Here is a 13399-nt window from a genome sequence, read left to right as displayed (position 1 = left end):
ATTTTAAAAGTGAAAGTGTTTTCTCATAACCATTAGCAGATGCACTGGAACAATTATGTTTCAGTAAAGAAAAGTCTTGAAGTTAAATTAATTTTACCTGATAATTTTACTAGATCGACAGTTGCCTAAGCTAATAAAATAATTGTGAATCAGTGTTGACAGGGAAGCAAAGTATTTTTTTCATACTGAGGAAGAGTTTAGCCAGTTTTCAGGTACATAACATGCCTATATTCAGATTGCAGGTGCTGTAACAGATTATTCTTTAAAGTATGAGCTCAAGAATTTCTAATATTTTCAGACAACCTTTCCCAAGTAGCTGGAAATATTTTCTGGGAGGCCTTACAAGTAAAATTATATCTAGTAGAAGAAACCATAGAGGTTATGAAGACGTTATGATAGCTAATTAGTTTCTCTGTGGTTGTAGAACAATGAAATTGGTATGATACAAAAGCAACTACTTTTACTGATATCCTTGTAGGAGTAATTGTATTGCCCTTTACAGGCGCTCATGCACATACATGATTTTGAGAGGTCTTAGTTTGGCTAGGCCAAATAGTCACAACTAATAAAAAGTGTTATTCAGGAGCACTCATGTAGTGCCTCATTAGCATATCTGCCATGCCAGAAGTCTTGAATTTATATAATACAAACCCCATGGCCACCACAGACGTCACCGCCCTACAGTAGACTGTAGGCCAGTAGCTATCAAGGGTTGTTTAAAGTGATTAGGATATGATTTTACTTAAAGCTACTTGTTTGCAGAGTAAGTGTGCACCTCAAAACTTGTCATCCACTGCCTTCACAACAATGTGTGCTTAAACTACAATGCTGTTATGGTAATTGAAATGATTTTTGATTTTGTAACTTACAGATGTAGTCATACAAAGTAGTGTGCAATGATCCACTCAACAGGAGGGTTAGCTTGCCATGGATGGATGAATGTTTCTGCAATATGATCCACAGAATATATTCTTATGACTATGTGCACTTGTAAACTAATGCCATTGTTGTAATGTGCACTGGTTCTATTCTCTGATGTCTCGTACAAGTCACTAATCCCTCTTTGTCAAGTAGTTTATATGCCTGTTCCTACCACTCCTGCACTTTGTAGCATTTTGTAGGGATGGGGAGTGGTAGGAGAAAATGACTACTTTGGATATATTACTGCTGGATATACTCACATGGGGAAATGCAGCAGGACAGCAATGTAGTAGGAAGATGCATCCTTTACAGAAATGTACTTTAATTGCCTGATGCTTGGTGCAGTAAAGATTCCTTATATATTCCTGAAACAAAAAGTGATCATTCCACTCTGCAGCTACACATCTGTAGGTCCATCAAGTATATGCCTGTGTAGCTACCAAAAACACACTACAGCAGAAGTGCACATTTTTCTCCTACTTACAAACGTACCTTCTGTGGCACTGATGTACTGCTGGCATTACCAGGGTAATTTCAGTATGTGAGTATGATGTACTTGTCTGTAGGAACACTGACATTACCCACTCCTGAGTAAACATGTAAGGTTCAGGAAAACTATACAAACTGCAGCCAAAGTCCAATCCCACATTAAAAACCAAAGTAGAAGCAGAAAAAATGGCTTGCTTCATTAACTGCCTTGTTGAGTACTTTTGTAAGATCCTGATTGGCTGTATTGGTAATGCTTGTTACAGCCTCTTCTTTTTTAGGCCTTGTCTTTGTGTTAGAATAGTAGATCTGATGAAGGGCTGATAGCTTGAAAGTGCTTAACTGTTCTGTTTTCTTGTTTTTTTGTTATTTTATTAAAGTGATTTTAAACTGGCCTTTTTTCTGCTTCTAAACTTGTAAGCTGTCAAAGCCATGGTCTACGGAACCTTGGCCAGTGGAAGTCATAACATTATTGGGAATGCTCCTATATATGAAAACTGTGAGACCCCTACACTGGCCCAGTAATCAAGGAGCCTCAATCCTCACTACTGGCAACAGTGGGGGACATAACCACCGGGAGGATGACAAGTACACGCAATGTAAAGTACAATTTCCCTTAAGAGCACACAGAGATCACAGTCAGTCTAGGGTTGGTTTCTCCCTCTTTCTCCAGATTCCCATTAAGACTACCCACTGGCACAGCTATAGAGTTGAGATCTCAGTTGAGTGGCCAAGCTAAGACCTCTAGCACCTTCTCTGTCTAACCAGAGCTTCGTGTCCTTGCCCAAGTAGCTGACACACACACACTTTGAGATTAGATTTATGCACTGACACACCTGGGAAAGGTTGGCACAGGTTTACTAGCTATGCCCTTTCTACCCTGACTGTAAGGTAGTTTTCACTGTCACCAGCCAGCTCCTTATCAGCTACTTTAAGGCCCTTAGCAAAGGGTGTTCAATCTTACTGTACAATGTTACAATTATCCAAATGTTAGTTTAACCTAGGGCCAGGCTATTAGGAGTGACCAATATAGTGTCACCAAATAGATATGCAAGTACCCTAAGAGCTTAAATATGTCTCACAGCCACAATGATAGGTTTAAATACATTTAATAATAAAAGAAGAAGACAATGCTCAGTAAGTAATCAGTTACATCAGAGTTCAAAATCACAGGAAATATTTAAAACAACATTGCAGGACAGTCTCAAATAAATAAAGAAAACATATAAGCTATACTTTAATATATTCCTATCTGAATTTTCTTGGGTGGCGAAAGCCAGGGAACCTTTTTGGCTAGGCTTATATAGGCCCCAGGGCTGATAGCCCCACTGTGGTGCTGGAGTGGCATATCATATGCCTGCAACCCTAGGCTCCACCTTACTAAGTTGGCATTTTACTGGATGTCTCAATGTAGCTATGTTAAGGGATTGTGGTCTGTAACTACAGTGAATTTCCTTCCATAGAGATAAGGGTGAAGTTGCTGCAGTGCCCACACTATAGCTAGACATTCCTTTTCTACAGCTGCATAGCATTGGTCCCTGGGCTGGAGCCTGTGACTGAGATACACTATGGGTGCTCTTCTCCCTCTGAGGAGACCTGGCTGAGTACAGCCCCCACCCCATGGTATGAAGCATAAACCTGCACAACAAATTCTTTGCTGTAATCTGGAGTAGCTAACACAGGGGGTCATCTCAAAGCTCCTTTAAGCTTCTGGAATGACTGCTCATATTCTGGGGTCCACACTACCTTGCCTGGCTTGCTTTTCCTTGTCTGGTCTGTGAGGGGAGGAGCTATGTTACTATAATTCAGGCCAAACTTTCTGTAGTACACTGCTCTCCCTAAGAATGCCCTCACCTGCCTGTTGGTAACAGGAGCAGGCCATGCCTGAATGGCTTCCTCTTTGGCAGATTCTGGCCTGATCTTACCACTCCCCACTCTATGCCCCAGGTAGGAGACCTCTGCCAAACCCACCTGACATTTGCTGGGCTTAATGGTCAACCCTGCCCTCTGTAATTTGCCCAGTACCTCCCTGACATGCTTAAGATGCTCTTGCCAGGAAATGGCTTTAGATGGCAATATCATCCAGGTAAGCAAAGGCAAAATCTCCTGCCCCTGCTAAGATGCAATCTACGAGCCTTTGGAAAGCAGCTGGGGCATTTTTCATCCCAAAAGGCATCTTTGTGAACTCATACAAGGCGAATGGAGTCACAAAGGCTGACCTCTCTCTAGCACTGGGGGTCAAGGGCACCTGCCAGTTACCCTTGGTAAGATCAATAGTGGTAAGATACTTAGCCCCACCCAGCTGCTCTAGGGCTTCATCTGTCCTAGGCATGGGGTAAGCATCTGACTCTGTGTGATTATTTAATTTCCTTTAGTCCACACAGAACTTGATGCTGCCATCCTTCTTTGGTTTCAGGGAAGTAAATTTTGTGGGAAGAAATAACCAGGGAATTGTTATGGCTAGGCTTGTATATGCCCTAGGGCCAATAGCCTAGTACCAACCTATGAACCTATGAACCAGCACACATTGCGGAGGCCCAGGGACTGCTGGACTCCAGGATTACCCCAAGTTACAACATTTCCTGTTATCTCCTCCATCAGACTCTGTTATTCTCTCAGGCAAGGGGCCTACTTAATAGGCCTTTGGGATCCTGTATCCACATGGTGCTGCACCAGGTGAGTGCACCCTGGTTTCCAAGTGAACATGCCCCAAACCCCTGTAAAACTGCTCAGATTTCTCAAATCTGGGTAGAGGATAGCTGCTGGTACATTGCTACCCTTCTACTGAGGTGTCAGTCAGAGCCTCACTGAGGAGATCACTCACCAGATCCCCCTAAGACTCCTCCTGCCATCAACTGCAAATACTTAGTCCCTGTCATGGTCAGGTTTCATCATGTTAACATGGTACAATTTGTGCCCATGCCTCCTGCCTAGCAGTTGTACCATGTAGTTAACATCAGTACCTGTCCTTACCAGATTAAAGGGTCCCTCCAAGCTGCCTGCAGCTTGCTGTGTCTGACAAGAATGAGATCATTACCTGCTGCCCCACATCATACTCTCTAGCCCGAGCATGTCTGTTATACCAGACCTTTTTTCTGCTGTTGGGCTTCTGCCAGGTTCTCCTGGGCCAAGCCCATGACTTCCCTGAGCCTTGTCCTGAAGTTTAGGACATATGCCAAAACACACTCCTTGTGGGATTCACACTCATCCTCCCACTCATCTCGAGTCAAATCTAGAGGTCCTCTCACCCTATGTCCATACAGCAACTTGAAGGTGAAAAAGCTATGGATTCCAGGAGCACCTCTTTGTATACAAACAATAGATGGGGCAAATATTTGTCCCACTCCCTCTTGAACTGGTCTGCAAATGCCTGTAGCATGGTCTTGAGTGTAGAGTTTAACCTCTCAACAAGACCATTAGACTGGGGATGGTAGGGAGTGGTCTTTAGGTGCTTCACCCCACAGTGCTTCCACAGACAAGCCAGCATGCGTGATATGAAATTGGCACCTCTGCCAGTCAGTATTTCTTTTGGGAAACCTACCCTGCTGAAAATCTCTAACAAAGCATTTCCCACCTTTTCTACCTCACTGGAGGGCAGAGCCAGCCCATTAGGGCATCTGGTAGCATAATCTACTACCACTAGGCTATACTTTTCCCCTGTGGAACTTAGGGTGCTCAGAGCCACCCTCCCACAATATCCTTAGCTACTCTCTGAAATGGCTCCTCAATCACAGGCAAAGGGATCAACGGAGCTTTCACCTTGTCTCCTGCTTTGCCTATGCTTTGACACTGCTGACAAGTCCTGCAGTACCCGTTTACATCTCTGGAAATCCCAGCCCAATAAAAGTTCTGCATAATAAGTTTCTTTGTAAGTTTTATGCCTATATGATCTGCAAAGGGCATATCATGGGCTACAACTAGATGTGCCAGATAGTAGGGTCTGGACACTGCCAACTGTTGTATTCTTTTACCCTCTAGCCCTCTCTCAGGGTTCCACTCTCTATATATACAGTAACCCTTTGTCCCAGTATACAGATTCCCCCTTTCCTTGAGAATCAGGTGCCTCACTAGCTACCTCCCAAAGGCCTTGTAATGCAAGGTCTGAGAGCTGAGCCTGTCTCAACTCTCTCTTGGTAGCCCTTCCCAGCTCCATTTCCACAGGAAGTCTGGTATTCTCTGACAGCGGTGCCTCACTGTCAGCCTGGGTACTACTACTCACCTCTGCCCTTGCACTGACTCTGTCCGAGGGAACATCAGTACCCACAAACAGTTGTGGCTCACCTTTAGTCTCAATGTTACAAGGAAGTCCCTCCCTGAAGTAACCACCTCACCAGTCCTGGCTGCAAGTGTGCTATCTGTCTGGGTCCGCCCAGGCTACCAGACCCACATGCTTGTCTCCAAGCCTAACTTCCTCCACACAAGGTACGGCAATATCAAAATTGTTCCCTATCAGGACATCTGCATGGATATCATCAAACACACCAACTTGCTTGCTTCCTTTTCCACCCTCCCAGTCAAGGTGAACCTAGCTAAAGGTATTTGGAATGGGGTCCCTCCTAAAGCTCTGACTGGAGTAGACTGCACAAGCAAGTAGTGTTCCTGTTTAACCATTGCAGGCTTCACAATGGTTAGGTCAGAGGCTGTGTCTCTCTTAGCAGTGACTTGTTGCCCATATACTAAGAAAAAATATAACCTCCTGTGGTAGTTTGGTACCCTTGTTGTCTCAAGACAACTTACTGCTGGCATTATGTCATTCCCACTAACTGGCTCTCTCACCTTTTGTTCCCCACCTTGCCACGGTGTACACCTATATGTCACATGGCCCCACTGGTTGCATTTAAAGTATTTAACCCTTGGTCCTGGACATTTATCTGGACTAGTGGCTTCCCCTGCTACTGGCAGACTCTGTTGGAGTGGTCCAGGCTCCCCACCATGTGTTCCCTTAGGCCCATGAGCAGCAGTGGGTATCCTTTTCCTATGCAGTGATGCCCTGCTTGCTAGATATAGGTCTATCTTTTTTGCCAACTCATCTGCTGTGTTACATTCTCTATCTGCTGACTAGACTCTCATGTCTGCAGGAAAAGTGCTAAGGACTTCTTCCCTCACCAAAAGGTCTGCCAGCCCTTCAAAAGTGGTGACCTGACATCCACTCACCCAGCTATGAAAACAAGTACTTAGTTCAGCAATATATTCACACACTCTTTCATCTACCTTGCGTGTATGCTCATGAAACTTTTTCCTATAACCCTCAACCCTTAAAACATTCTAACAGACAATTTTTTACAGTATTATAATTTAAGTAATCAGTATCAGACAATTTGGAAATATCAGTTACAGCTTTACCATGGAATAAGGGGGTCAGGAACCATACCTAGAGCCCTTGGTCAGCATTATACTGTTTACATACCCTTTCAAACACATGAATGAAACTATCAAAATTATCCCCCTCTGGAAATTTTGGAAGAAATTTACTGACCTTTGTTGCTTCTGGGGTTCGGTTACTCCCTTCCCCATTACCTCCATGACCCTGACGAAGATTCAGCATGTCCTTCTAATTTTGTCTCTGTCTATCATTCTCCTCAGCTTCCAGATGTCGCAGTTTCTCTTTTTCATCAGCATTTAGATGTCTCAGCTTCTCATTTTCTTGTGCCTCTAGGCATCTCAGTCTCTCTGCTGATTCTATTTCCAAACATTTCGCCTCCAGCTCAAGTCTCTTTAAGTCCAGACGGATGTTTAAGTCCTCTGTGGAAAGGTTGAACTGTCCATTTTCTGAGAGTTGTATATTCCCAGGGACAGTCTGATTGTCCTGCTGGTTGATATTCTGTGATGCAGCTGTGACTAAAGCTGCAATCATTTCTTCTTTAGTCAGGTTAGCATGCACCAGTTCTTTAGCCTGGCATATCTCAGCCAACTGGCTTCTTGTCAGCTTGCCATACACCTCTGTTGACAAGCTTGCCTGCTCTCTCTGACTAACTAAGCTAACAAAAAAAAATAATAAAACAATTGTGATATGAAACTCTGAATGTTTACTGCATGGCTGATTGAGAGTACAAACACCTTCCTTAGTGACCATTGTTCATGGGCTACAGGAATTCAATATCCACACCACTGAATCCTAATATGTGGATATCCCACCACTATAAGTCAATTAATATGTGTTGTGGATATCCCACCACTGCCCACCAATTAATATGTGACGCCCTAACACTGGCCCAGTGGTGAGGATTGAGGCTCCCTGATTACTGGGCCAGTGTTGGTGCATCACAGGGACAATCATACATTGTACCACTACATAATGCAGTAAAATCTACTGAACAGGATAACTACCATACCATAGCTATACTTCCTACTCTCTCAAAAATCCTGGAGCATTGCATGCAGATGCAAATCCTTCAGCTAAAAATTACTCATTCCATACCTCATCAACCAAATGAGCATACATCTATAAAAACCCTCCTGCAGTGGTATAATCCCAGCAAATAGCTCTGATCTAATGACATATTCCTGGCTCAATGCTCTAAATCCCAAAACTCATCAGGGAATGCTGTTTAGTCTAGTTCCATCTCAGAGATATGGAATAACATAACTGGATTGCTTAGGGAGATAGGCAATAAGAACAACTCGAAAAGAAACTTCCATGCTCATCACCTAAATGCTATATAAGGTCAATGTTTAATCTTAAGTGTCCAGCTACTATGCTACTTGTACTTTTCTGAGTACATATTCCACTCTCCATTCTTCTATCATCCATGCCCAGTCTACACTAATCACATCTTCCCCTCTTATCTAACTTTCATAGGTTCATAGGTTCATAGGTAGGTATTAGGCTATTGGCACTAGGGCCTATATAAGCCTCACCAAAAAGGTACCCTGGCTTTTGCTACCCAAGAAAATTATTTTCATGTGCCCCTGTCACGCAGAGCCACAGAGCTGATCCCCAGGGTGAATTTCCTATTTCCCATCCAATCATCAAGATTTTTCTTGAAGAGTGCTAATGAGGAACTTTGTTTGATATAGATAGGTAGTTTGTTCCAGAGTATGGGAAGTCTCTGGGGCAGGAATCTATCCCTCCAGCATGTTCTGTTTATTGGGGTGACAAGGTTTAGGTCCCTAGAGTGTGTAGCTTGGAGGGATTGGGATTTCTTTAAGTGGAGCATGTCCAACAGCTCTGGGTTTGACATAGCTTTGTATGTTAGGCAGAGATTGCCTCTGAGTAGGTGATATGCGATGGAGTAAAGCTGGAGTTTTTTGAGACGGTCTGCATAGGGCATCTGTTTGAGGCCAGTAATCCTCTTTGTAAGGCATTTTTGCGGCCTTTCCACTTGTTGTAGATGTCTTGTGAGGTACATACCAAAAGGGGCATTGTACTCTATAATGGTTCTAATGAGTGATGAGTAGAGGGGAACAATTACCTCTTTTTTCCTGGATGAAAAACCTTTTGTGATGAGGTGTGCCACATAGAAGGATTTCTGACTACTGTGGCGATGTGATTATCAAAGGAGAGACTACTCTCCACACTTGTCCCAAGGTCTCTTATCACACTTTCAGTGTTACTTAGAGTACCACATATGTGGTAGCTCATGGGTACAGAATTTTTACCAAAGGGGATGACAATTCACTTTTTGGCATTGAGCTTGAGGCCATGGCTTTGACTCCAGGCATCTGTCTCAGTGAGGCCCTTTTGTAGGATGTCCACATCATTAGGAGTTTTGATTATGGCTCCTAGTTTGCAGTCATCTATGAACTTCATTAGCCAAAGACCTTCTGTGTTTTCTTGTACTTCAGAAAAGTACATACCAAACAGTAGAGGACCCAGGACTGAACCCAATTTTACTCCACTTTTCACTGGTCTGAAGTCAGATTTGGAGTCTGCTACTTTCGCAGTGTGGGTTCCGTCAGTGAGCCAGTTGGCAACCCATCTTGTGACATATGGATTTATACCTAGTTTAGTGAGTGTATCTATAATTCCAGAGTGGGGGTGATGTCAAAAGCCTTGGTGAGATCTAGATAGGCTGTGTGAACCACCTTACCCTTGTCTATGGCTTTAGTGACTGCTTCAAAGAAGTCTATCAGGTTTAGGAGACATGATCTGCCTTTTACAAACATGAAATGGGTGGTGTCCAGAGTTTGGAGATTACCAATGTCTTTGTTTATAAGTTCCATGATGATACATTCCATGGCCTTGCAGACCAGATTCGTTAAGCTAATGGTGTGGTAGTTCTCGGGGTCCATGGTGGCTCCCCCTTTATGGAGTGGGATAATCATTGCTGTGTGCCATTCAGTGGGCATAAAGCCTGAGGTGAGGCTATGATTGAACATGGTACTTAGGCGGGGTGCCAGTTCATTTTGCAGTTCATGTAGAACGTAGTCTGGGATGTTGTCAGGTCCCATGGATGCTGTGTTCTTGGCTTTGGAGAGTGTGTTTTTTACCTGTGCTGCCATGATTACAGGAACTTTGCATTCTTCCAACATAGAGATGGACCCTTTAGGGGGTGAGAGGGGGATAAATTAGCACTGAACCTATCTGCCATGATGTTGGCAATAACAGTTGGTTCTTTATATTTAGTGCCATTGTGCTGTAACTCAGAGCAGATCTGAGTGTTGCCATTGACATTCTTGACATAGCTATAGAATGCTTTGTGGTTGTCTTTAGAATCAATGGCGATTTTGTTTTCATAACTAGCTTTGGAGGATTTTATGAGGGATCTCTGCTTCTTACTGAGGGTGACCAGGGAGTTCCTCCAATCTTGGGATTTTACTCTTTTTTTGCAACAGTTTCTTTCTTCTGTTGTAGAGTTTGTTTATGGCAGGGGACCACCTGATTGGCTTCCTTTTTTTGGAGGATAGCATCTTGTTTCTGTCAGGGATAGCATGATCCATGCACTCGTGTAAGTGCTTATAAAGTGCATTTGTGCAGGATTCTGCAGTCGTACCTCTGTTGTCTGTCTGCATGGGTGTCATGAAGTTTGCCACTTCTGTCTTAAGAAGCGTGAAGTTGGCTTTGGAGAAATTTTTTTACAGTGGTTTCCTTAATGGGGGTGGGGGTGGGGTGTCGCTGTCTAGGGTGATTAGTTTGACATCGGATCTGACCAACTCAGAATTGACTTCTGGTGTGGAACACCGGTCGCCCATCTTGGTAATGACCAGGTCTAGGATATTGCTGCCTCTGGTGGGGGTGTGGATAAGTTGATCCAAGGCGTTGGAATTTATGAATTCCAAAAAACATTGAGCAAAAGATTTGGTACATAAGTAGTTTTCCCACTTAATGGTGGGGTAGTTGAAATCACCCATTATTAGGGTGTTGGGTTGTACCCTAATATTTTCCAGTGTATCAAGAAATGAGGAGTGGGACTCCTGGGGCATGGTGGGGGATCTGTAGCAAGTTACAATTTGGATTGCGGTTTTGCCCGGAGTTAGTTGCACTTGAATAATCTTGGATGCATTATGCTGAGCAACTAGCCTGGAGGTGTGGATATCCTTAATGAATATGGACACGCCTCTACCTTTAGTGTTTTGGTCCAGGTTAGGTGGCCGAAAGGTATGGTATGAATTTTAGTCTGGTAATGCAGGGATGCTCTCTGGAGCCTTGAACCAGATCTCTGTCACTGCACAGATGTCAATGTTCTCCATTTTAAGGAGTGCCTCAAGTAAATGCATTTTGAGGTTTAGACTTCTAGCATTGATGAGCATTACCCTCAGATTTTGCTTGCTTTGCACCTGTTATGGTGTTGTATTTGTCATTTGAACCTTGCCTGAAAAAGGCACTATAGGAGTGGCAAGAGCCTTAGCCAGTATCCGGAATCCCAAGGGTGACAGGTGCAGCCATCTCTGGCAAAGCATCATGGTCTGTCGATCATGACATCCCAGGCAGACAGATACTGGATCCCCTTAGAATGACACCAGATGCTTAGCCAATTGTTGAAGTCAATCATTTTGTCCTTGTACTGTGGTATGATTCTGGGTGATGGCAGGATGCTATTCAGGGCTAGGGTCATACTTGCCTGGGCTATAAAATCGAAGAGCTCTTCCATGTCTCTTTTCATGTAGTCCAGGGAGGTATGTCTCAGGTCACTCACACCAACATGGACAATGACAGAGTCATATTTGTACTTGTTGTGGAGTGACCTGAGTGCGTGCATTATGTGGCGGATCTTGGTACCTGACAGGCAGATGACAATAACTTTCTCCTTGTTTAGCCTGGTGAGTGGAACATCAGTGTGCCTGACTATAGAGCCACCTATGACTAGCGTGTTGAGTACGTTGTTATGCCTTATGGGCTGTGGTTGTGTGGCACACTGAGATTGTGTGCTATGTGTCATTTGGATTGTGTTGGGGGTGGAGGTTGCTTGCATTTCTGCTTTGGAGATCTCTGAGCATATTTTTATTGAGAGCCTACGTGAATGCAGGTGTGTGTTTGTTTGTGTTTTGGTGGTGTAAATTTTGAGGGACTATCTGATGAGTGTGGTGTGGTGCAAGTGCTTACCTTCTCCTCCTGACTGTCTAGTCTAGTCTTGTGTGAAGAGAGCTTTGCTTCCAGTTTGGTATATAAGTGCATCTCTCATAGGTTGTAGTGTTGGGTGGTAAGAGGAGAGGGTTGTCTTTGTATATGAGGCAATTGCTGCATTGCCCCAAGATGCCCAGATTCATCAGGTAGACAGGAGAAAACACCGGGAGCTGACCCTTAGACATGCCTGGATAGGTGCTCATTTATTATGTACTAAAACTGTTTTCTTCTAGACAAGTGAGGAAAGTTGAGTGCTGTAGCAATTTGTAGCTTATTTAGCTTATTTAACTCAGCACCTGCATGCCCTCTTAGCTGTTCATTCCCCAGATATATTATTACTAACAGAAATGTGGCTGAAGCCTGCCACCAAGGACCATGAGATTCTGCCACCAGGGCATAATATGTTTCGACTGGACCGTACCACCAGAAAGGGTGGTGGGGTAGCCATACTTTACAAGTCTACCCTATCTGTCAGCATAGACACCCAACAATCACCCCAGTTCAATAACGCTGAAATTCTTATCTCAAAATTACAAATTAACAAACGCAAAAATGTAAACATTGTTTGTGTCTACATTCCCCCAGGGAGGAACACAGAAACCTTAGAAGACTTCTTATATTGGTTGTCCAATAACCACCCCCAAGAAACAATTGTTCTTGGGGATTTCAACATTGACTGGAGCACTTGCTTTTGTGAAACCCCCACAACCCACATAAACCTCTATGGATTTACTCAAATCATAACCTCCCCCACCAGGACAAGAAAACCCAATAACAAGGAAAGTACCCTAGACTGGATACTTGTCAATACTCATCTTCAATCTTATAAATCAGGCACTTTACCTGATGACCTAAGTGACCACTCTCTCACCTATGTAATCAAGCTCAAAGTAGACTGCTCCTACCAACCCATCTATAGAACATTAAGAAATAACAAAAAATGTTATTCTCACCAAGTTTCAAAATGAACTTAAGGCATGCAACTGGTCAGTACTAAAAAGTCTCCCCCTAGATGAAGCAGTTGCATACTTTAACACCAACCAAATTCCTTGCTATTCTTAACTCCCATGCTCCCAGCCGCTCTATTAGCACCAAAGTTAATATTGCACCATGGCTTTCTAAAGATACCAAAACCAAAATTTCACTCAGAAACAAAGCATGGGCCACCTACTGAAAAACAAAAGCATCACTAGATCAACTAAGGTTCATATAGCTATATATTCTATTCTGAATATTGATCATTATGGGAAGTGCATTTTATTTTGTTCAACAAATGTTCTGCACACTTTAAATGAATCACATGCAGTTAAGTGAAAGCCATTTGTTAATTGGCTATGGAGTTATATATAAATATGGAGTGTGTTTAATGGAGCTTGTCTTTGCTATCTGTCCTCACTGAAGAAGGTGTTCTACCGAAACTAGTTTGAGGTTATGCTTTAAATAATTTTCTGTTGTGGTGAGAGTATTATGGTGCTTCTATGGCACCTA

The sequence above is a fragment of the Protopterus annectens genome, chromosome 1.part1, assembly GCF_019279795.1.
Source record: "Protopterus annectens isolate FY-2018-M chromosome 1.part1, PAN1.0, whole genome shotgun sequence".
Classification (NCBI taxonomy): Eukaryota; Metazoa; Chordata; order Ceratodontiformes; family Protopteridae; genus Protopterus; species Protopterus annectens.
This window is presented reverse-complemented; position numbering follows the sequence as displayed.